Source organism: Cetorhinus maximus, chromosome 5, assembly GCF_964194155.1.
Source record: "Cetorhinus maximus chromosome 5, sCetMax3.hap1.1, whole genome shotgun sequence".
NCBI classification, from domain to species: domain Eukaryota; kingdom Metazoa; phylum Chordata; class Chondrichthyes; order Lamniformes; family Cetorhinidae; genus Cetorhinus; species Cetorhinus maximus.
Genome location: NC_135883.1, coordinates 2,770,186 through 2,791,876, shown reverse-complemented (window position 1 = coordinate 2,791,876; position 21,691 = coordinate 2,770,186). Strand labels below are relative to the sequence as shown.

The following is a 21,691-nucleotide window of genomic DNA, read 5'->3' as shown; positions in this document are numbered from 1 at the left end:
AGAGCCCTCCAATGCTGCTTAGCATTCAACTCACATTGTGCTTTGTGCAGTGGTATGAAACGCAACAGAACAAAGATATACCCACAGGATTGCGGTAGGCTGATTACAAGCAACTGTTCTCCAGGGTTTGCCTTGGCAACAGAAAGGTTGCTGGGATACAGCGCTATTTGAGGAGCAGGATAGATACCCAGCAGGATCACTCTTGTCAGTGGGAATGCTTTAGGTCTAGATTACAGATAACTTCACTTTCATGTGGTGTTAAACATTCAAAAGGCTTGGGTTTTCTGGGAATTTTTAATCATATTGCTTCCAGGATCAAACAGGAGTACGAGCAGCTTTCTTTTATCTCAGACAGAGAGTATCAGTCAAGTAATTATCTTCGTTGGAGGGATGCGACCTGTTATGAGCATGTCTTTTTGCCGCAGTGCGCCTGGCTTATTACAATGACTCTCCAAGTGCTGGTTGCACAGAAACACTGATTCCTGTGGAACTGCTTTTTAAAAAAATTTGGAACACAGATTAACAAAGAATATTTACACTTGAGAATTATAGTGATCTGAATACTGTAAATGTTCATTTATTACAACATTAGTGTGGTGCATAATCTCAGAATCTGATTTCATTCACAGGTTGAGAAATGTAAACTTGAAGATTTGTGTAGTTATTAATCATATAAAGGCTGTTGAATTAGGCTGCAACAGTATGAACGAATCAAGTGTGCCTGTTTCCCTATAAGTACAAATGATAAACAAAATTCAGGAGTTGTGGGAAAATGTTGAAGTTCCAATCACTTAATGTAAAATCCATAAAATGTATATTTCTACGTGCATTGCAATCTTTCAAAATAGGATCTTCATTTTGAGCAGAATGCAAATGATAAAATTAGGAATATTGCCCTTTGTATATGTGTTCACATTTATATGATTTGTATTTTAGTTTTTTAAGCTCTTTTTGCCTCTGTCTAAGCCATCCAATCCACACACTTACACTTGACTAAAAGGGAACATAGGGTGGGTGATGTGGGTCAGGGCCTTTTCCAGTGTTTCTCTTGATCTGGTTTATAGTAGATGCAGTTCAGTGGACCACTGTGGCTCAACCTGCGATATTTTTGTTTTCCTTGCCTTGTCTACACCGAGGCCACTTGCTTTTGTTTGGTGTCCAACGCAAGTAACTTATCTTGTGGTGAATCATTAGCTCATTCTACAATTGGTAAGGCATCTAATTAAACCAGTATGCAAAGCCACCATACTGCATTTTCAAATACATTTTTGACAAAAAGTAGCTGTTTGTTTTCCTTCTATAATTTTGAAAAAAATAGAACTGAATGCATTTTGATCAGTTTATCCGAGTATCTTGATCTTTAATTTCACTGTTTTCTAGCTATAAGTAGGATTTTAAAAGCCTGATAATTTTTTATTATTATAAATGATTACTTCAGATGATAATGTATGTCACAGGAAATATGGTTAAAATATATATTTATTTTTCAGTGGTTTCTTGCCTACTACAGCACACTGCTCATCAACCTACTATTAGGTAAAAATAGAAAATAAATATAAGAGTGGAAGTAGGCCACTTTGTACCACTTCCCATAATCAGCGAGATCATAGCTGATCAAGATTCAATTCTCTATACAAAAACAGAAAATGCTGGAAAATCTCAGCAGGTCTGGCAGCATCTGTGGAGAGAGAAAGAGAGTTAATGTTTTGAGTCCGTATGACTCTTCTTCAGAGTTAAAGAGAAGTAAAATGTTCCAAGTCATACGGACTCGAAAATGTTAACTCTCTTTCTCTCTCCACAGATGCTGTCAGACCTGCTGAGATTTTCCAGCATTTTCTGTTTTTGCTCCAAATTTCCAACATCCGCAGTATTTTGCTTTTATCTCGATTCTCTATACCTGCCTTTGGCCTATTTTCCTTTAATACCTTTGGCGAACAAAAAAAACCTATCAATCTCAATTTTAACAATAATAATTGACTTAGCATCAATTGCTATTTGCAAAGAGCATTCTAAACTTCTCCCACCCTTTACGTGAAGAAGTGTTTCCTAACTTCACTCCTGAAATGTAAAATTCCGGCCCACAGTCACTGTTGTGGATTAAGATTTAGATAACTAACAAAGAGGACTATGTTCAGTTTGAGGCACTTTGTATGTTGCAAGTGCAAAAATAAGTTTGACACTGTCCTGTGTCAATATCAACCATTAAAAACGTTGGGCGGAATTTTCCCTGCCCGCTGGTGTCGGGGGTGTTCGGTGGTGTGAGCGGACAATATGGCGAGAAGTGGTCGTGAAATCAGTTTGCCATCGTCCGCTCTGCCCGTCAATGGCGGACTGCTTTTCCAGCCATCGGCCATCGGGAACCTCATTGTAATACGTCTGCATTTCATAAGGCCAGCCCGCCGGGATTATCTGCCCATGTTTCACAACAGCATATATAAGGTGTGCACTTGGCAGGCTACACTTTGAGGGGAACTCGGAGCTGAGTGCACAGTAACGTTGCACCAGCACTTGCAAAGGTCGCCTGTTGGTCTTCAAGATAGAGGCGTGTTTGGGGGGGATGGTGGGCAAGGGCTGCCCTGAGGTTGAAGGTAGTGCATAAATACATGCCGGGGGTGGGAGGGGAGGGAAGCGGGCATGCATTAGGGAAACCTTGTTTGGAGTGACCATTCCTCTGCAGCTGAGACAGTTCAGGCGCAGCTACATTGACATGCATGGAGCCAGGTCTCAGCTTATCTGCCCACTCACGCAATGTAGAGGCATCAAATTGCCACCAAATGCTCCAGAGCTTTTCACCCCCTGGGCACAGACTGCAAACTAATGAGCATTTTAGTGAACTGCAGAACAGTTGTACAATCTGGGCATGTTGTACAATCTCCTCACTAAAGCCATGGAGCAGTCACTGGCAGAGGTGCTCACAGCCCTTTTGCAATGTCACCATCCCGGTTTGGACCAGTCTCCCCCATGGTTCAAGCTAACAGTGCAGCCTTGCAGTGTGGGTTAGGAGAATGTCTGTGCCTGAGCTGAGAGCACAGCCTGCAGCCCAATGGGTGAAGCTGCCACCAATCAGTCGGGTGGAGTGGGGGTGGAGGTGGGTGGGTTATAGGGCAGCCATGCAGCGCACTAAACTCCGGACATCCAAGTGGTGGACAGCACTCTCTGAGATGTGTTAAGGGGCCTTCAAACTTAACCAAGAGAGGTTCTTAGAACACCAAAGCTAACCCTCGCATCTCTCTCTTTCATCCTGCAGGAGGAGTACATCGGGAGCATGGAGCCTGGTGACCTAGCTATGTACCTCGTGGCGTACAGAGAACGAAGACAACGGAGAAGAGAGCGACTGCGACTCCTGGCTGCACAGAGGGAGAAGCAGTACCCTCAGGAGGAAGGGGTAGATGTGGCTCCCGCACACTCTGCCCAAGAGCCACAGTTAACCGTCACTGGTTAGCGTCTAGCCAAGCCCTGGCTCTATAGATGCCGCCTTTCATTCTTGCAGATGACCGAGAACCAGTGTTGTCAAAGACTGCACATGCCTAGGGAACTAGTTGGTCACATCTGCCAGCTACTGCAGGATTTGGCGCCAGGGGGACATGGATGGCATCCACTGCCAATGGCAATGGAAGAGACCACAGACACTCAATTCTTAAGCCAGTGGCTCCTTTCAGAGCTCCACAGGTGACCTCTGTGGGATATCACAAGCCTCCACCCGCAAGTACATCCATGAGGTCACGGATGCCATCTTCGTGAGGGCACACAACTCTGCGCATTTTGCCCGGGACCAGGAGAGCCAGGACGTGGCTGATGACACCTGTGCGGTGGCCTCAGGCTGCAGAAGAGCAAAGGTTTGTGCTGCAACTTGATGGAGCAAACCATCGGGATCTGAAAATGAGGTTCTGTTGCCTGGACTGGTCTGATGGAGCCCTGCAATATAATCCACAGAGTGTCACACATCGTCATTGCCGGCTGCACCCTTTACAGGTCAGGTTGTAAAGGGTAGAGGAGCTGGCTGAGGAGGAGATGGAGGGATTTCCCCTGATGAGGAGGACCTCGAAGGTGACGATAACAGTGGTGAGGCCCTCGCACTGGCCAGATGAGGCAGGCGTGCTTGGGAGACCCTCACAACTGCTAGATTTGTGGAGGATGATGCTGTCATGCAGTGAAGACACTCCATACATCTTAATATAGCCTCTCGAAATGTCTGGCTTCTGTTTGGCTGTGGGCAACTCGCTTGCGCTCTATGAGCAGGGTCATATCAAGGAGACGCAGCCATGAAACTTTAAAAGCACCTGATCTTTTGTGCACCTCCAGCACCTGAGCCCTTCAGGAGCACAGCATCACTGGTCACAGATGCTGAAGAGATGGGAGCCAGCCCCACCTTAAAGGTGCTGAGAGCACACAGAGAGAATGAGGGAACTCTGTGACGCCTGCCCACAACATTCTGGCAGCAATGACCAGCACCATCGAGGTGCAGGCATCAGTAATGTGTCCAGGGAGTGTGAGGCCAGACCATTACTCTGTTCTTGAGGCTGCACAGAGCACGGGGAAGAGACCCTGGACTGAGACACCTGCCTTTATCTTGTGCTGAAAGGTTTCACATCTGAGTGACACGAACACTGCTCATCAGAACAAGGAGCCATTGGCGGGGAGATATTCTTGGGAGTTTATTTACAATAATGAACATTATGTACAAGTGATCAACACCCACGCCCAGGCTGTGTAACTACCTCTTCTTAACCTTCCTAACTCTGCCTTGGTGCTCCCCGGACATCCACAGTGGAGGTGGATGTGTCTGTGATGACCTTGACAGGTGTCCTCTGGAGGGCCCCGGCCTGCTTACGGGATCCTGCTGTGTGGCAGTGGTACCCTCCTTGACTTTTGGAGCTGGAGCTGCTGGGGTCACAGGAAGAGGGGATTCGGATGGGCTGGACACTCCTGGAGTCACCTGGGTGGATGGCCCTGGGGTGAGTACCTGCTGATCCTCCACCCTATGAGTGCCCAAGGGCCCCTGGCTGCCTCCTTGAGGCGAAGGGGAAGCTGGAGTGAGATCAAGCTGCCCCGCACCCCTCTCGCGTTGACACTGTTAGAGGCCAACTATGGCATCAGCGATGGAGTTCAGCCCATGCAGAAGTGCAGGAGCGATGTCCTGGACCAAGGTCTCCATGGCGGCCGCCATCCTGCCAGTGTTGGCCTCGGTGCGTTGCATTGCCTCAGCATGAAGGTGGACAGACTCCTCCATCGTGCCTTGCAATCTGAGGAGTGCAGCGGACATCTCTTCCTGATGTTCCCGAGCTTGTCTCTGCAGCTCCAGCAACTGTGACATGACCAAGTCCAGAGGCTCATCATCCGACTCGGACTCAGCAAATTTCTGGCCTCCAGCAGCTCCTCCGAGTGCCGGGGACCTGGGAAGTCCCTGCCCCCACCTGCTGTGGATCAGACAGTGCGATGTGCTCACCAGGTTGTGATACTGAGACTATTCTAAAGCTAGGTCCCACCGAGGTGTGTGTCTGTGTTGGTGGAGGGTGTGAGTTGGCGCTATTATGGGACTTTAAGGAAGGTGCCTCCAGATTCCTCCCGAGATTTCGTTGGTGCTTGATTGGAGATCCTGGGTCATGGACTCTGTCGGCTGTTTGGCAGATGTGCCTGTGAAAGCAAGGGGAGATAATTAGTGCATGGCAGTGGCCTGTGAAACAGGACACATCACTCACAGCATGGTTGTCTGATGGTGTTGCACTGCTGAATCCTCACTTGGTTGAGCAGCGCCGACCTCACCATCAGCACAGGACCGGTCCCGGTCATCGCCGGCCAGCTGGATGGCTCTGTTTTCAAAATCCATAGGGCCTTGATTTCAGCATTCCTCCATCAGCCTGTGACCTATCGCTGTTGTTGTGTGCCAGCTAGTCCTGCATGAATAGAGATGGAGAGAGTGTAAGTCGGATATTTGTCAGGCCAGATGATGTTAAGTATGCCTGGCATGTGTGGATGGTGAGTGGTTCCATGGACAGGATGAGGACAATGACAGTGAGTGTGAGACAGTGAATGGTTATGTCCCTTGAACTGGCAGTGAATGAGGGCCCTGCGAATGTGTGATGGGTTAGTGAGTGTGTGAGTTGAGAGTGATGAGAAGAGTAACTTACCCTGGCGGAACAGAGGAGGTCATTCATCCTCTTGCGGCACTGGGTGGCTGTCCTCTTTTTTTGCAGGGCGTTGGCACCACCTCCCAAGCTGGATTGGTGACGTTGCTGCCCACCCTGCAGCCAGAGCGGGGAGGTAGAGGACATCACGGTGAGCATCCACTGTGTCCAAAAGATGCTCGAGGGACGCTTCATTGAACCTGGGGGCTGAATTCTTTTTACCATTTGGGGCTATGTCTTCTGTGCAGCAGTCATGGACTGAGAAGTGTCCGTAAGGCTGCACTTTAAATATGGCGCCTGCCTTGATGAGGCAGTGAGGTGATGGCGTGGCAGGCGAATGATAATCCGCCCACCATGGAATTGGCATGCTTCCCGGGAATGCATAATTAATGCGGTGGTTTTGGGACGACACAGCGTGAAAAGCCGCCATTACAGCCGGCAGGTTTACCTGCCCGCTACCGCACTTAGTGCAAATCTGGGACCATTCTGCCCTTTAAGTGAATATCCCTTGACCAAGAGGGAAGGTGGATGCGCTCAGGCTGTTCATATGATTTGTACATATGCCATGTATGTGAACCCAATGCTGAGTTGTCTTGGCTTCACTGTTTTGGGCAATAGTCCAGCAAGGATAAATAAAGTTACCCATTAAAAAAATACCCTACGTAAGAGGTGATGCAAAGCAACTCCCTGGATACAACTCTGATGAGGAGAAGCAGATTGGCCTATGTAATCACACGTTTGGAACATGTGTTGAGTGGTGATCAAATTCATTATTTAGTTTACGTGCATGAAATAAAGGTTCTAAGTTTTTGCTATGCCTGATTATCAAGTTGATAACCAAAAGGTTGTGGCATTAAATTAAATTGTGCAATATGAATAATTTGAGATAAGACGTGTGATTAATGTAGCATGATTGGGAGGGAATAGGTAATGTTGGATCTACGGTTCTGACCACTGGGGTTTAGTTTGTGTGAACTAGTTGATAGAAATTGCTATGATTAGTTAACAGCTAATGGTAGAAAGGGAATTAGATGGAACTTGGTCTTTTTCTCACCTATCAATCATTAAATTCCTAACCTTAATCTTAAGATACAATTTGAGAAAAGTTGTGGTGTCGCAATATCTGGGTTTGGAGAAAATGGGAATGGGGAGTTGAGGCAGATCCTAGGTCCGCCTGGATGTCATGCTCATCAAACTCCTCCTTTAAATGCTAATGGTGGGTGGGGTGGAGCAGCGAGGTATGTGGGTAGATTCACATATCCCCCTCTCAGTGGGGGCTATTGAAAAATTCCACCCATTCTGTCCTTTAGAAGGCCTGTAGTTCTCCGGAACTGATGCCAGCCTTGAGTTTCCCTGAGGGCTTGGAAAGAATCATAAACTTTATTAGGATAAGGTAATTGATCCCTTTTGGGAACAATTATCTTCCACAGGAGATCTGCTTGCTCCATTAGCAGCAGCAGCAGCAGGTGTAAAGTAGAAGATTTTCATCAGGCCTTCTCAAGTAGAGCTTCCTCTCCAAACCACTGAAGTGGCTTGATACAATATCCAATGTTTTGATCAGTAAGCAGCACTGAAGCCCAAACCATTCAAATAATTTTGTCCCTGTATTTGGGCAAAAGAAGATATGAGTTACACTTGCACCTGTAAAGGTACAAGGAAGAGTGGAAAGACATTTAGGTTAGCTTCATTCAAGTATGCTCTTGCCTAACCTGTTGACCAAAGTCTGGAATTGATGGCATTCTTGTGGGTGGAAATTCTCCTAATGCCCAGCCTACATTGTTAGGCAGTGTTCATAGTCCAAGCATACTCATTGAACAGGAATAAGGATTTCTCCCTGTGCTCTCACCAGCATTCCTCCCTCAATCAATATCACCAAAAGCAGATTGTCCAGTCATTCATCTCATTGCTGTATAAGGGATGTTGCTAGTACCGAACAGCTTGTACATTTACCTCCATAACAGTCTGTGCCTTGAAAAAGAAATTAAGTGTGTATATGAAAGAGATTTGACATCTTTGAAACGATTAGGTGTTTGTCTGGGTCCAAAGGGCAGATTCTTTAACTTGAGGATTGCGTATGAATGATGAATCTAAATAAAGCAAAAGTGCCAAGACAAGTCATGTAGAAATGTTTTAATTACAGATCTTTTTGTATAATTTTCTTTTGCTTGTGCACTGTCTCCCTTGAGTCAAAACAAAATTAATAGTAGGTGGATTTATAGTTACATTTTCAATTTGGGAGCCTACTTTACTCCAGATTCTTCTTCCCTAATGAAAAATATATAACCAATTTAAATCATGATTTTCACATACCCCAAAATATCATTTGAGTTTTGATTATGTAAATATGGTTTAATTAGAATATTTTGTCCCATTTTCCAGTTGTAGGAAAGGTATGAAATTTGTAGTCAATATGTCAAATCCTGTTTTCTTCTCAAATCTTCTGTTTACTTTTGTTATTTATTCATTTACGAGATGGGTATCACGCTGGCAAGGCTGGGTATTTATTACCCATTCCTAATTGCCGTTGAGAAGGTGGTAGTAAGTGGCCTACTTGAACCGCTGTAGTCCATGTGGTGAAAGTGCACCCACAGTGCTATTAGGTAAGGTTTTGGCCCAACAGCAATATCGTTCCAAGAAAGGATGGGGTTGCTTTTTTGGGGTGAGAGCTCTCAAGTCCTGTGCGTCTGTTGCCCTTATTCTTCTGCAGAGGTCACGGGTTTGGGAGGTGCTGCCGAAGAAGCTTTGGTAAATTGCTGCACTGCATGTTATAGATGTTGCAGTCACAGCGCACTGGTGGTGGAGCAAGTAAGTGTATAAGGGGTGGATGGGATACCAACCAAGCGGGCTGCTTTATCAAAGATGGGATCGAGATTTTTGAGTGTTGTTGGAGGTGCACTTATTCAGGCAAGTGGAAGGTATTCCATCACACTCCTGACCTGTGCCTTGTAGATGGTGGGCAGGCTTTGGGAAGTCAGGAGTTGGGTTACTCTCCACAGAATTCCCAGCCTCTGACCTGCTTTTGTAGCCACAGTATTTATATGGCTGGTCCAGTTCAGTTTCTGGTCAATGATAACTCCCAGGATGTTGAGGGTCAGGGATCCTTTAATGCCATTGTATGTCAAGGGGAGACAGTTAGATTCTCTCTCATTGGCTGGCACCTGTATGGCGTGAATGTAAGTAATTTATCAGCCCAAGCCTGCATATTGTCCAGGTTTTGCTGAATGTGGGCATGGAGTGCTTCATTATCTAAGGCACAGTAAATGGAAATAAACACTGTGTAACCATCAGGGAACTTGCCCACTTTTAAAAACTTTATTCCAATTATTCATTCATGGGATGTGGGCATCGCTGGCTAGGACAGCATTTATTACCCATCCCTAATTGCCCTTGTTTAGAGGGCATTGAAGAGTCAACCACATTGCTGTGTGTCTGGAGTCACATGTAGGCCAGACCAGGTAAGGACAGCAGATTTCCTTCCCAAAAGGACGTTAGTGAACCAAGTGGGTTTTTACAACAATCAACAATGGTTTCATAGTCATCATTAGACTTTTAATTCCAGATTTTTATTGCATTCAAATTCCACCATCTGCCATGGCGGGATTTGAACCTGGGTCCCCAGAGCATTACCCTGGGTCTCTGGATTATTAGCCCAGTGACAATATCACTACCTCGTTGCCTCTGACCTTATGATGGAAGGAAGGTCATTGATGAAGCAGCTGAAGATGATTGGGCCTTGGATACTACCTGAGGAACGCCTACAGCGATGTCTTGGGGCTGAGATCATTGGTTTTCCACAACCATCTTCCTTTGTTCTAGCTATGACTCCAACCAGTGGAGAGTTTGCCCCCTGATTCCCATTGACTCCAGTTTTGCTAGAGCTCCTTGATGCCACACTCGGTCAAATGCTGCCTTGTTGTCAAGGACAGTCACCCTCACCTCATTTCTCGAATTTAGTTCTTATGTTGATGTTTGGACCAAGGATGTAATGAGGTTTGGAGCTGAGTGGCCCTGGTGGAATCAAAACTGAGCGTCAGTGAGCAGGTTATTGCTGTGTAAGTGTCAGGATAGCATTGTCAATGACACCTTCCATCATTTTGCTGATGATTGAGAATAGATGGATGGGGTGGTAATTAGCTAGATTGGATTTGTACTGCTTTTTGTGGACTGGACATATATACCTGGGCAGTTTTCCACATTGTTGATCTAGTGTTGTAGCTGTACTGGAAAAGCTTGGGTGGGGATGCAGCGAGTTCTGGAGAATAGATCTTCAGCTCTGCTGTTGGCATTTTGTCAGGACCCTTGGCCTTTGCTATTCCCAGTGTGCTCAGTCATTTTTTGCTACCATGTCAAGTAAATCAAATTAGCTGAAGACCAGCCTCTGAGACTCTTGAGACCTTAGGAGAAGTTGGATCATCTAGTGCACGGCACTTCTGACTGACAATGGTTGTGAATGCCTCAGCCTTGTCGTTTGCACTCACATGCTGGTTTCTGCCATCATTGAGTACAAGAATGTTCATGGAGCTTCTTTAATTATTCACAATTCAATGTGGCAGAACTCCAGAGCTTTGATCTGATCTGTTGGCTGTAGGATCGTTTAGCTTTGTCTAAGAATGCTGCTTCTGCTGTTTAACATTAATGTAGCATTGTGATGTGGCTTCACCAGATTGGCACCTCATTTGTAGGTATGCCTGGAGCTGCTCCTGGTGTGCTCTCCTGCAGTCCTCAGAGGCAATGACGTAGTGATATTGGTCACCTGGCTTGAGGGTTATGTTAAAGTGAGGGATGTACCCAGCCATGAGGTTACAGATCGGTAGAATGCAACTCTGCTAAAGCCAGTGGCCCACAACGCCAAGTTTTGAGCTGTTGGATCTACTCTGAATCAATCCCATTTAGCTCAGTAATAATGCCACATAGGATGAAGGAGGATATCCTCAGTGTGAAGACAGGACTTGGTCTCCAGAAGGATTGTGCGGTAGTCACTCCTACCAAGACAGATGCATCCATGACAGGCTGGTGAGGACGAGCCCAAGCTGCTTTTCCCTTGGGTTGGTGGTCTCACCACTTGTCATAAGCCCAATTTGGCAGACATGCCCATCAGAACTTGACCAGCCAGTGGTGCTACTGAGCCATTTTGGAAATGAATATTAAAGTTCCCCATCCAATGTATATTCTGTCCTCCTTGCTATCTTCATGCTTCTTCCAAGTGGTGTTCAAGATGGAGGAGTACTGAGTCATCAGCTGAGGGAAGGCTAGGTGGTCATCAGCAGGAGGTTTCCTTGCCCATGTTTGACCTGATGCCATGAAACTTCATGGAGCCCAGAGTCGATGTTGAGTACTGTCAGGGCTACTGCTTCCCAGCTGTATATCAGTGTACCACCTCTGGTGGGTCTGTCCTTTTAGGACAAGGATGGAGGAGTCTGGCCGATGATCATACTCAAAAGATCATACCTATGTCAGGCTGTTGAGAATTTTTCATTCCTTTAGATACACAAATTATTCTGGGGGACAAGAGGATAGTGAGTTTAACACTGTGCAGCAGGGATCAAGGTATATATTTTTTGAGCACTCTGTAAGATTTTCTTGAGTGCTACCTTTTGATGTTGGACATTGCTTTTTTGATTTTCAGAGGCCCCTTTTTCATCCTTACAAGCTCCTTTATTAGGTGATGCAGTCATGTAGTAGCATTACTGTCTGTATTTGTGTTGGTTTTGTTTTTAGGGTTTCTTCTTTAGATAGATAGCACAAATACCAATGATTAAATTCACATTTATATAGCTCTTAACCTGAAATCTATAAATAAGATGCTCCTGTTAATTTATTACAAAATAAATCTCCTATACTCCATTTCCAAAATGAAAATTCTAACTACTTGGCAGAAGGTAACTTATTGGGAATGAGTCTCACAGCTACAGCTCCTTTTTAAAATTAATTGCAAGCAATGAGCGCACTCCAGCATTCTTTGGTTTTGTTCTGCTAATTTCCAGTTTCTTCTCCTTCAGTGCTTCTGTTTAAAGTGAATGCTGACAAACATGATCAGGATACTGACTTCCAAAGGTCCAACTGTGCAACCAGGGGAATACACGCAAATGGGAGAGATAAAACTTGTGATTGGAGGAGCAGCTCCTCACTGATTCTGTCTCTCCCACATACGGGAGCAACTTTTCTCTCATTGGTCACCCCATTATTAAATTTTTGCAGCCTCTTGTGACTTTTGAGGGTGAATTGGTCCGCTGACCCCAGGTATTTTAAACCTTGGTATGCAGGTAACGCTAGACCAGTCAGTTCAACCACTTTAGGTGCTAAGTCTTGTATAGTTTGAGATCAAACTATTGATCCTGTTGAGATGAATGAGATAATCAAGGAGAGTCTGTATGATTTGTTCAAAGACTTGCTGCTTATCAAATGTCAGTATTTTGTAGAAGTGACTGTATAGATGAAGGACATGAAGTCGACAGAGTGTACATAGATTTTTAAAAGGCATTCAAAAAGTTATTGTACAGGAGAGTTATAAGACCATAAGACATAGGAGCAGAAATTAGGCCATTCGGCCCATCGAGTCTGCTCCGCCATTCAATCATGGCTGATAAGTTTCTCAACCCCATTCTCCCGCCTTCGCCCCGTAACCTTTGATCCCCTTACCAGTCAAGAACCTATCTATCTCGGTCTTAAATACACTCAATGACCTGGCCTCCACAGCCTTCTGTGGCAATGAATTCCATAGATTCACCACTCTCTGGCTAAAGAAGTTTCTCCTCATCTCTGTTCTAAAAGGTCTTCCCTTTACTCTGAGGCTGTGCCCTCGGGTCCTAGTCTCTCCTACTAATGGAAACATCTTCCCCACGTCCACTCTATCCAGGCCTTTCAGTATTCTGTAAGTTTCAATCAAATCCCCCCTCATCCTTCTAAACTCCATCGAGTATAGACCCAGAGTCCTCAAAAGTTCCTCATATGTTAAGCCTTTCATTCCTGGGATCGTTCTCGTGAACCTCCTCTGGACCCTCTTCAGGGCCAGCACATCCTTCCTGAGGTACGGGGCCCAAAATTGCTCACAATATTCTAAATGTGGTCTGACCACAGGCTTATAAAGCCTCAGCAGCACATTCCTGCTTTTCTATTCTAGTCCTCTCGAAATAAATGCCAACATTGCATTTGCCTTCCTAACTACCGACTCAACCTGCAAGTTAACCTTAAGAGAATCCTGGACTAGAACTCCCAAGTCCCTTTGCACTCCAGACTTCTGAATTCTCTCCCCATTTAGAAAATATTCTATGCCTCTATTCTTCCTACCAAAGTGCATGGCCTCACACTTCCCCACGTTGTATTCCATCTGCCACTTCTTTGTCCATTGTCCTAACCTGTCCAAATCCTTCTGCAGCCTCCCCACCTCCTCAATACTACCTGTCCCTCCACCTATCTTTGTATCATCTGCAAACTTAGCCAGGATGCCCTCAGTTCCTTCATCTGGATCATTAATGTATAAAGTGAAAAGTTATATTATAAAATTATATTATAAAATTCAAGAGAGATGATATAATGGAAAATGATGTAGTGTGAATAGAAAGTTGGTTAACTGGCAGGAACCAGTGTTCATAGATGTTGCTCAGATTGAACAATAGTTGGAAGTAGAGGTTAGAGTTAGATCCACTTTTTTTTGTTCTTTCTCTCGTATACTTATACATTTATATAAACGTTCATCTCAATCTGAAAGATTAACTCTGTTTCTTTCTGCACAAATTCTGCCAGACCTGCTGAGTATTTCCTGCTTTTATTAAACAAATTAAGAACATTATACCAAATGTTTTATAAGACACATGTTGGCCATAGGTGGGGTGTTGTGTTAAATTCTGGGCACTACACTTTAGGAAGGATGTCAAGACTTTGGAGCGAGTGTCAGAGAGATTCAGTACCAGGGTTGAGGGACTTCAGTTATGAGGAGAAAATTGGGTTGTTCTTAGAGCAGGGAAAGTTAAGAGGAGATTCAATAGAGGTAGTCAAAATCCTTGATGGTGTAACTAAGGAGAAACTCTAAGTGGCTGAAGGATCTTTGAGGAGCTGCTCCTCCGATCAAAAGCTCTGTCTCTCCCATGCTGGCTGCTCCAGCTCCCCCAATCACATGTTCCCTCCTTTCCCACTCTTGCTGCTCCTCAAGAGACAAAATCTATGACTGGAGGAGCAGCGAGGGTAGGAGGGAGGGAACCTGTGTTTGGAGGAGCCGGGGGAGTTATTCGGGCTGGTCCCAATGCTGTCTTGCAGGAGTCTCTGGACTGTGCCATCACCAATGGGTAACCAGAGAGCACAGATTTAACATGATTGGCAAAAGAACTGGAAGCAATATAGAATCAGTAACTGATTACAGCACAGAAGGAACCCTTTGACTTGTCGTGTCTGTGCTGGCTGTCTGCAGAAGCAATTTACCTAGTGCTACTTCCCTGCCTTTACCCCATAGCCTTGCAGAGCTCTAGGGACAGAGGCGGGGAGTTATACTAATTGGATAATTCTTTCAAAGAGTTGGCACAGGATGATGGGCCGAATGGCCTCCTTCTGTGATGAATTATTACGTACTTCCTAGATTTGAGTACGTTGCGCTGTTTTGGGCATTCCTTGAGAGAGAACATCAAAACCATTGGGAGGGTACAGCATAGTTTCATCAGAACGGTTATCAGGATAAGAAAGGATAATTAAGGAGAGACTGGAGGTACTGACCGGTGGTGCTTCCACAGCCAAGAAGACTGAAAATAATTTAGAACCATGGAATTTATACCAAAGAGGAAGGCCATTCAGCAATTTGTGTTTGTGTTGGCTTTAATCCCAATGTCTCACTGTCATCTGCTGGCATTGTAAAAGATGTTTCTACGATTTGAAGGATTTTTGCTTGTGAGTAGAGGAAGATGACTTCCTCTGGTTGGGAATGAAGAGGAGCTCATTAATTTAAATTTTTCATGATGAGAAAGAGGAGAGAGGTTAGGAGAATATTTTTTATGCAGAGAGCTGTAATAACATGCAATACTTTCCCACAAGGGCTAGTAAGGCAGGGCCTTACATGTTGTATCTGGTAAGGGAAGGGTAGATAAACCTTTGAAGCAAATGATGGTATAGGGATATGGACTGAAAGCGGAGCAATGGAATTAGTTTCGGATCGCTCCTACAAGCAGACAGCAGGGACGTAAATCCTCTTTCTATACTGTATATTCTATGGTTGAGAATGTGATTTGAAGATTGTAAGGGGAAGTATAGAATGGATGATCCATTGAGAATTTAAATTTAGCTTTTGACTCGGCATGATAAAGTCTGTAGCAAATTGGCCATCAAGTATTTATCCAATTCCCTTTTGAATGTTACTATTGAGTTTGCCTATTCGAATTGGTTGGGATGGACAATGGGTGATCAATCTGCTACTGTATGTCTTGCACCCTGGTGAAGTTGAATTTTATCCTCATTACTTTAAGAAACTTTGTAATGCAGGGACCTTAGAAATGGTATCTGGGGGAAACGACAGACCAGGGATAAATACTGGAGCTTGTAAGAATAGGCAGGTCATTGACGTTTTGCCTAACTGTCTTGGGCGCCAGAGAGAAATATCTGTTAGGAAAAACTTTTTTACCCAGAGGGTGGTGACGGTCTGGAATGCGCTGCCTGGGAGGGTGGTGGAGGCGGGTTGCCTCACATCCTTTAAAAAGTACCTGGATGAGCACTTGGCACATCATAACATTCAAGGCTATGGGCCAAGTGCTGGTAAATGGGATTAGGTAGGTAGGTCAGGTGTTTCTCATGTGTCGGTGCGGACTCGATGGGCCGTAGGGCCTCTTCTGCACTGTGATTCTGTGAAACTAAATAGGTGAGTAGAATCACCGATAGGACAAGCCTGTGGAAGGAGTGGGGTTGATGGCTTGAATTAGGTTTCCTTCTTTCACAATTTCTTTTTGGAAGATAAAATTATATTAAGTGAAAAGTTCTGGAAAGCGACCTAAATTTTTTTGAAAGACAAGATATGGTTTAATTCAGAATTACTTCAATTCCTGGATTATAAACGCTATTTTTTGTAAAAAAAAACAAATACACCAAAATGTAAAAGCCAGTATTAACACTTTTTTGTAGAAACGGAATTGATGCAAAATAATTTTTTCTGCTTTTGGTTTGACTTGCTTTTATTTGCTTTTGAAAGAACATAATTTTAGAAACTGCTGCAAACCTTTGATTTGTTTTTCGTAGATGATATGACGTTTAACCCAAACCGGGTGGGGTAACTTCATTTGTATCTTCAAGTAATTTGAACGGACACCCTTGTGTGCACTTGTATTCTGACTGCAGGATTTCTGTATTTGTTGGTACAGTGGCTATCCCCTATAGTCTACAGGCTGCTGTGTTGAGCTGTTTGTGCACTGGTGCCAACGGTCTCCGATAAATGCCAGTAGCAAAAAAAAAGGTGTTTTGTAAATCATAAAAAGCAAAAAAAAACACTAATTTATGACCAAATTTCCTGCTTAATTGCACTTGAGTGATTTGATCTGCATGCATATATTTTATTTTAAATTAAATTGCTTAGCAGGCACTGCTTTTACAGGTGATAAGTATATATCTTTATTCTAAGGTAAAAGTATCAGGGTCACCAAATAATTCATTCACCAGGATATTGATGACCTTTTATGGCTTGTTGGGAGATGCATAATGAAGCAAGCTGACGTTGAAACCAGCTGTAATTGCATTGTAGGTAGGTCCTGATTTGCTGATAATTACAATTCTGTGCGCAAGGAGGTTCAGTAAGATGCATGGGGCTCTTTTATGAAATAAACATGAGAGGTTTGCCACTCTGAAATTACCCAGGGTTCTTTGAGGATAGAGACAGGGAGCAGGTATTAAGGAGTCTGCCCACTGGTTGGCCACCAAAGTCCTCCAAGCTGCAGGTGGTGCTTGTGTCACGTGCGGACAGATCCAGTGAGATAGGGGGTGGGGGGAGAGAGAAAGAGAGAGAGGAGTGAGTTCTTTGCACTGAGTGATCTCTAGTGCTTCAAAACTCTTTTTTTTTTCTTTCTTTAATAAACTTTTAGTGGCATGTTCCTGCAGAGCAGATCGGTATGAAAATAAATTTGAAGTGTGTGAGGAAGTTGGCAGCTGCAGGGTTGAATCCTGCCAGAATCCGGTGGCAGCTCGGTTGATCTTGTTTATTTCCGAAACGATCCAGGAAGGTACCTTTTGGGAGCTGGATTAGACAGACTGGCACTGGCTGGAGCGATGCCAGAGATGCTTGGGAAGGGTGCCATGCTGAGAGAGTGCAAAGAAAAAGCAGGCAATACTTGGCACAGCTGAATCGAAACGGCCTCCTTTGTTTGCTTGCTGTTTTGTATCCCCTCACTCACCCCCTCCCACCACCCCACCCGCCCGCCCAGCCGCCCCCACCCACCACAATCCCCTCCTGAAGGAGTGAAATGCCATGGGGCAAAATGACAGCTACAGGACTTAAAGTTTGAACTTTTTGTTTTCACAGGCTCGGGGAATGAATGGTTAGCCTAACCATTTAATTGTGACATTGCCGTCCGTTTTTAGCTGTTAATGTAGGAGAATGTGCGATCTTTTGATACACCGATTGATTAGTTTTTAAAAAAAAATTATTGGCTGCATTGCATTCATGGAGGCAGGTCAGACAGCTTGGATGGATTTCAGAGCGGCTGCATGGAAAGATGGCGATGGATTATTACAGTCAGGGTAAAGAAGGAATTTCTTCTGTTTGGAACGGCATCTGAGCTGAAATATGTGCGAGTAGCAGCTGAAGCAAGGATGCCCAACAGTCATCGTGAACGTTTATCCACGTTCAAAATTCTACGTTGCGTTTTGTTTTTCCTTTGTCAAGGAATGCGGATAGTTGTGAAATCGACAATGTGCTCAGTATTTCCTCCATCGGAATTTGACTTCATTTGCTTAAGAAAAGCTTGTGACAGAGTGCTTTTAAAAACATGTTTTTATTGCATTGGGGCTGTGATACTAGGTTGGAGATGTGGCTTCCCTTTTCACCAGAGTTTTAAAAAAACCTTATAGGCCTGTACTCAGATTTATAAATGATAATAAAGGTGCTTTCCTTCAGTTTTTATTATTCTTATAACCTCACCATTTTCAGTCACTATTTGTACTTTGATCCGGGCAATCTTTATTTGGAACTGGCCAAAAATCACTTTTTGACCTTGAATTTAATTAAGCAGATGTTTGGAAAAAAAAGGGTTCAGCATCTTTATATTGAAAGTTTTATAATACATTTTACAAAACCTTTTGAAACTTAAAGATGATTCTTGACTGTTTGAAAAGGCTTTGTACAGATCAAAAATCTGGATCTTTACAGCAAGTGAGGTGAAACCTGGAAAAGTAAGACTTTATCGAGAGCCAATCCTTTTTAAATTTGAAAATTTTTTGAAATTAGTCCTTCATTTATGCAGATTGGTGGCTTCTCAGAGCACTGTTGATTGGTGTAGCTGGTTGTTTAACTGGCTTCAGAAGCCAATGGCTTTGAAAGTATTTCAGAATGACCATTTATGCAGTGATTTAAGTGGTTAATTTTTGAAAGTATTCTCAGCTTCTCCTGTTTGTGCCATGTGTCAAATACCCATTTTTGTAAACTTAAGTCAACAAGGTGATGTCATAGATGTGTTGATGCGATCACTGAGCATCAGTTTCTGCTTTGGAGAGTAAGAGAGAAACAGGAGCAAATACTCGTAGCTTGATAAAAGGGGTCAGGTGGGACTTAGCCTCCACTTCTTGATCCTTTTAAAAAACTTCTTTTTAATGCATAGTCTGTTTTGAAGCTGAAATGAATTTGGAATTATAATGCTTTATTAATCTAAGTGAAAATAATTTTAACAAGATCCTGGGGCCTTGCAGTGTAAAGTTCATAGTTCCATTGCCATGTCTAATTTAACAGATCATTGAGTGGATGGTCCTTGAATACTAATTCTTTCCATCAGTTTGATGCAGTTCTGGTGGCAAAGTGCATGCACAGCTTTTAAATCTGATGATTTACTTTTATTTAGCACCGTGACAATTTAAACACTATTTGTGGTGACTGGGGTAATGTATTATGGGATTTGAGTTGCAAAAGTGCCATGTAGTAGAGGTGGTATAATGAATGGTCTATTATATTGTAGAAGAACATTCAGGCATGTCTATAGGTATTCGTACTAACGTGAAATTTCTTCATTAATCAAATGCTCTTTGGAAAAGAAATGAGAAATAGTTGTGTTACAATGGTCCAAATTTCCCTTCCATTAAGTACATCAGCGCATGTAGAATTGGGAACTTCTCATTTGATGCACCTGCTACTTACAGATAATGAGTAGCTCCTGTTTTATGTGCTATTATGGATATTAGCTTTATGAAAGGCATCCTTTTTTGTGCTGTATGTTTGAATAGTGCATTAGGCACTATTGAATATATTCAGCATATAAATATTCAGTGCAGGACATGTACTGTTTGGGTTTTTGTTTGAGACAAAAACAGAAATACCTGGAAAAACTCAGCAGGTCTGGCAGCATCGGTGGAGAAGAGCAAAGTTGACGTTTCGAGTCCTCATGACCCTTGAAGGGTCATGAGGACTCGAAACGTCAACTTTGTTCTTCTCCGCCGATGCTGCCAGACCTGCTGAGTTTTTCCAGGTAATTCTGTTTTTGTTTTGGATTTCCAGCATCCGCAGTTTTTTGTTTTTATCTTTTTTGAGGTTTTCCTCACTACTTGTAGCTCCTTTACTTTGCCAAGCTGTGGCTGCTGACACTATAAAATAAACAAGATGGCACTATTATCTCCAAGGTGTCCAAGATCCACCACAAGCAATGGCTTCCGCAGATGCTTCAGTCGTTGCTGCCCCAATGGCAATGCAGACGTATTTGCTGAAAGCAGAGGTCAGGACTCCCTGGCCACAAGGCGCTCTGCAGCTCCTCACCAAAATGCTTCATTTTCATGTGTACTGAAAACTTCCAACTGTGATGAGCATCACAGTCCATCATGATCCAGCTCCCACCTGATGTCTAAACACAAGGTCACTGCATATTAATTAGCAGAAATTAATAGCTGGAGAATTTCTTCCTTTGTATTATTGGCTTTTTGACCAATTGTAGAACAACTGGTGTGCTGGCAGCGTTATATTACAGGATTAGTAATCCAGAGACATGGACAAATGATTCAAACACGAATTCAAATGCCACCACGGCAGGTGGGAATTTAACTTCAGTTAATTAAACAAAATATGGAATATGAAGCTCGTATCATTAATAGTGACTGTTCAACTACTGTACTGTTGTTTAAAAACCCATCTGGTTCACTGACGTTCATTAGAAAAGTAAATTTGGCGTCCTTATCCAGTTTGGCCTAAACGTGACTCCAGACCCAGAGTAATGTGCTGGACTCTTAACAGCCCTCTGAGATGCCCAAGTGTGACACCCAGTTGTATTTGAGAAGGGGGCTCCCCACGGCCTTCTTGAAGACAATTGGGGTGGGTGAAAGATCCTGCCCTTGACAGTGATGCCCATGTCGGCATACATAATAGGAACAGGAGTAGATCATTCGGCCCCTGAAGCCTGCTCCGCCATTCAATAAGATCATAGCTTATCTTCTTGTGTTTTGATTTTCACATTCCCACTTACCTCCGATAACTTTTGATTTCCTTGCTATCAAGAATCTATTTACCTCTGCCTTAAAAATATTCAATGACCCCGCCTCCACCACCTTCTGTGGCAGAGAGTTGAAAAGCCTTTTATTCATTCATGTCCCATGAATGAATAAAAAACTTTATCCTGAGCTGACTTCACAGAAACTGGAAATAAAACCTGGTCATTAGAGGGGAAAATCAGTGAATCAGTCTAGTGGTTTTATGCTCACTCAAATGCCGCTTCCCCATCACTTGGCACATGACCGTGAAAAGAGGTATTTTTTCAAATACTGCATCTATTTTGCAGAGCTACTTTCAGAGATAGTGCTATAATAATAGCATAAGAAATAGGAGCAGGAGTAAACCATTTAGCCTCTCGAGCCCGCTCCAGCATTCAATACAATCATGGCTGATCTTCTAACTCAACTCCACCTTCCTGCCTCTTCTCCACCCCCCCCCCCGCAACCGAGAGATCAAAAATCTCTCAATCTCAGTCATGAATATATTCAGTAATGGAGCATCCCTCTGGGCTGGACAATTTCAGAGATTCCCAACCCCTTGAGTGAAGAAATTTTTCCTAATCTCAGGCTTAAATGATTGACAGCGTATCTGTGTTTCCATATTCTAGATTCCCCTTCCAGGGGAAACAACATCTCCATGTCTACCCAGTTGAGCTGAATGAGGTGGTGACTTGAGAATGGTACCATTGCATCAACTTTTAATTATGTAGCACCAATATGTGTGAAGAAAAATGGATCCTGAGCCAAACCAGGAAATATTAGGGAGGGTGACCAAAAGCTTGGTCAAAGAGGTGGAGATGCAAAGACTGTTTTGACAAGGGAAGTCCAGCTTGAGTTCTGCTACTTCCTTCAGAACCAATTCCTTGCCTGTAGTTATCTCTAACAATTGTCCCACATTGTTTTCTGGTGAACCTACATTTAGT

General features: G+C 43.8%; 1 protein-coding gene across 2 annotated transcripts in view; it reads left to right on the top strand.

Moving 5' to 3' along the window:
• Positions 1–21,691, top strand: part of msraa (methionine sulfoxide reductase Aa) — a 385,986-nt gene that overhangs the window by 26,450 nt on the left and 337,845 nt on the right. The window lies entirely within an intron of this gene.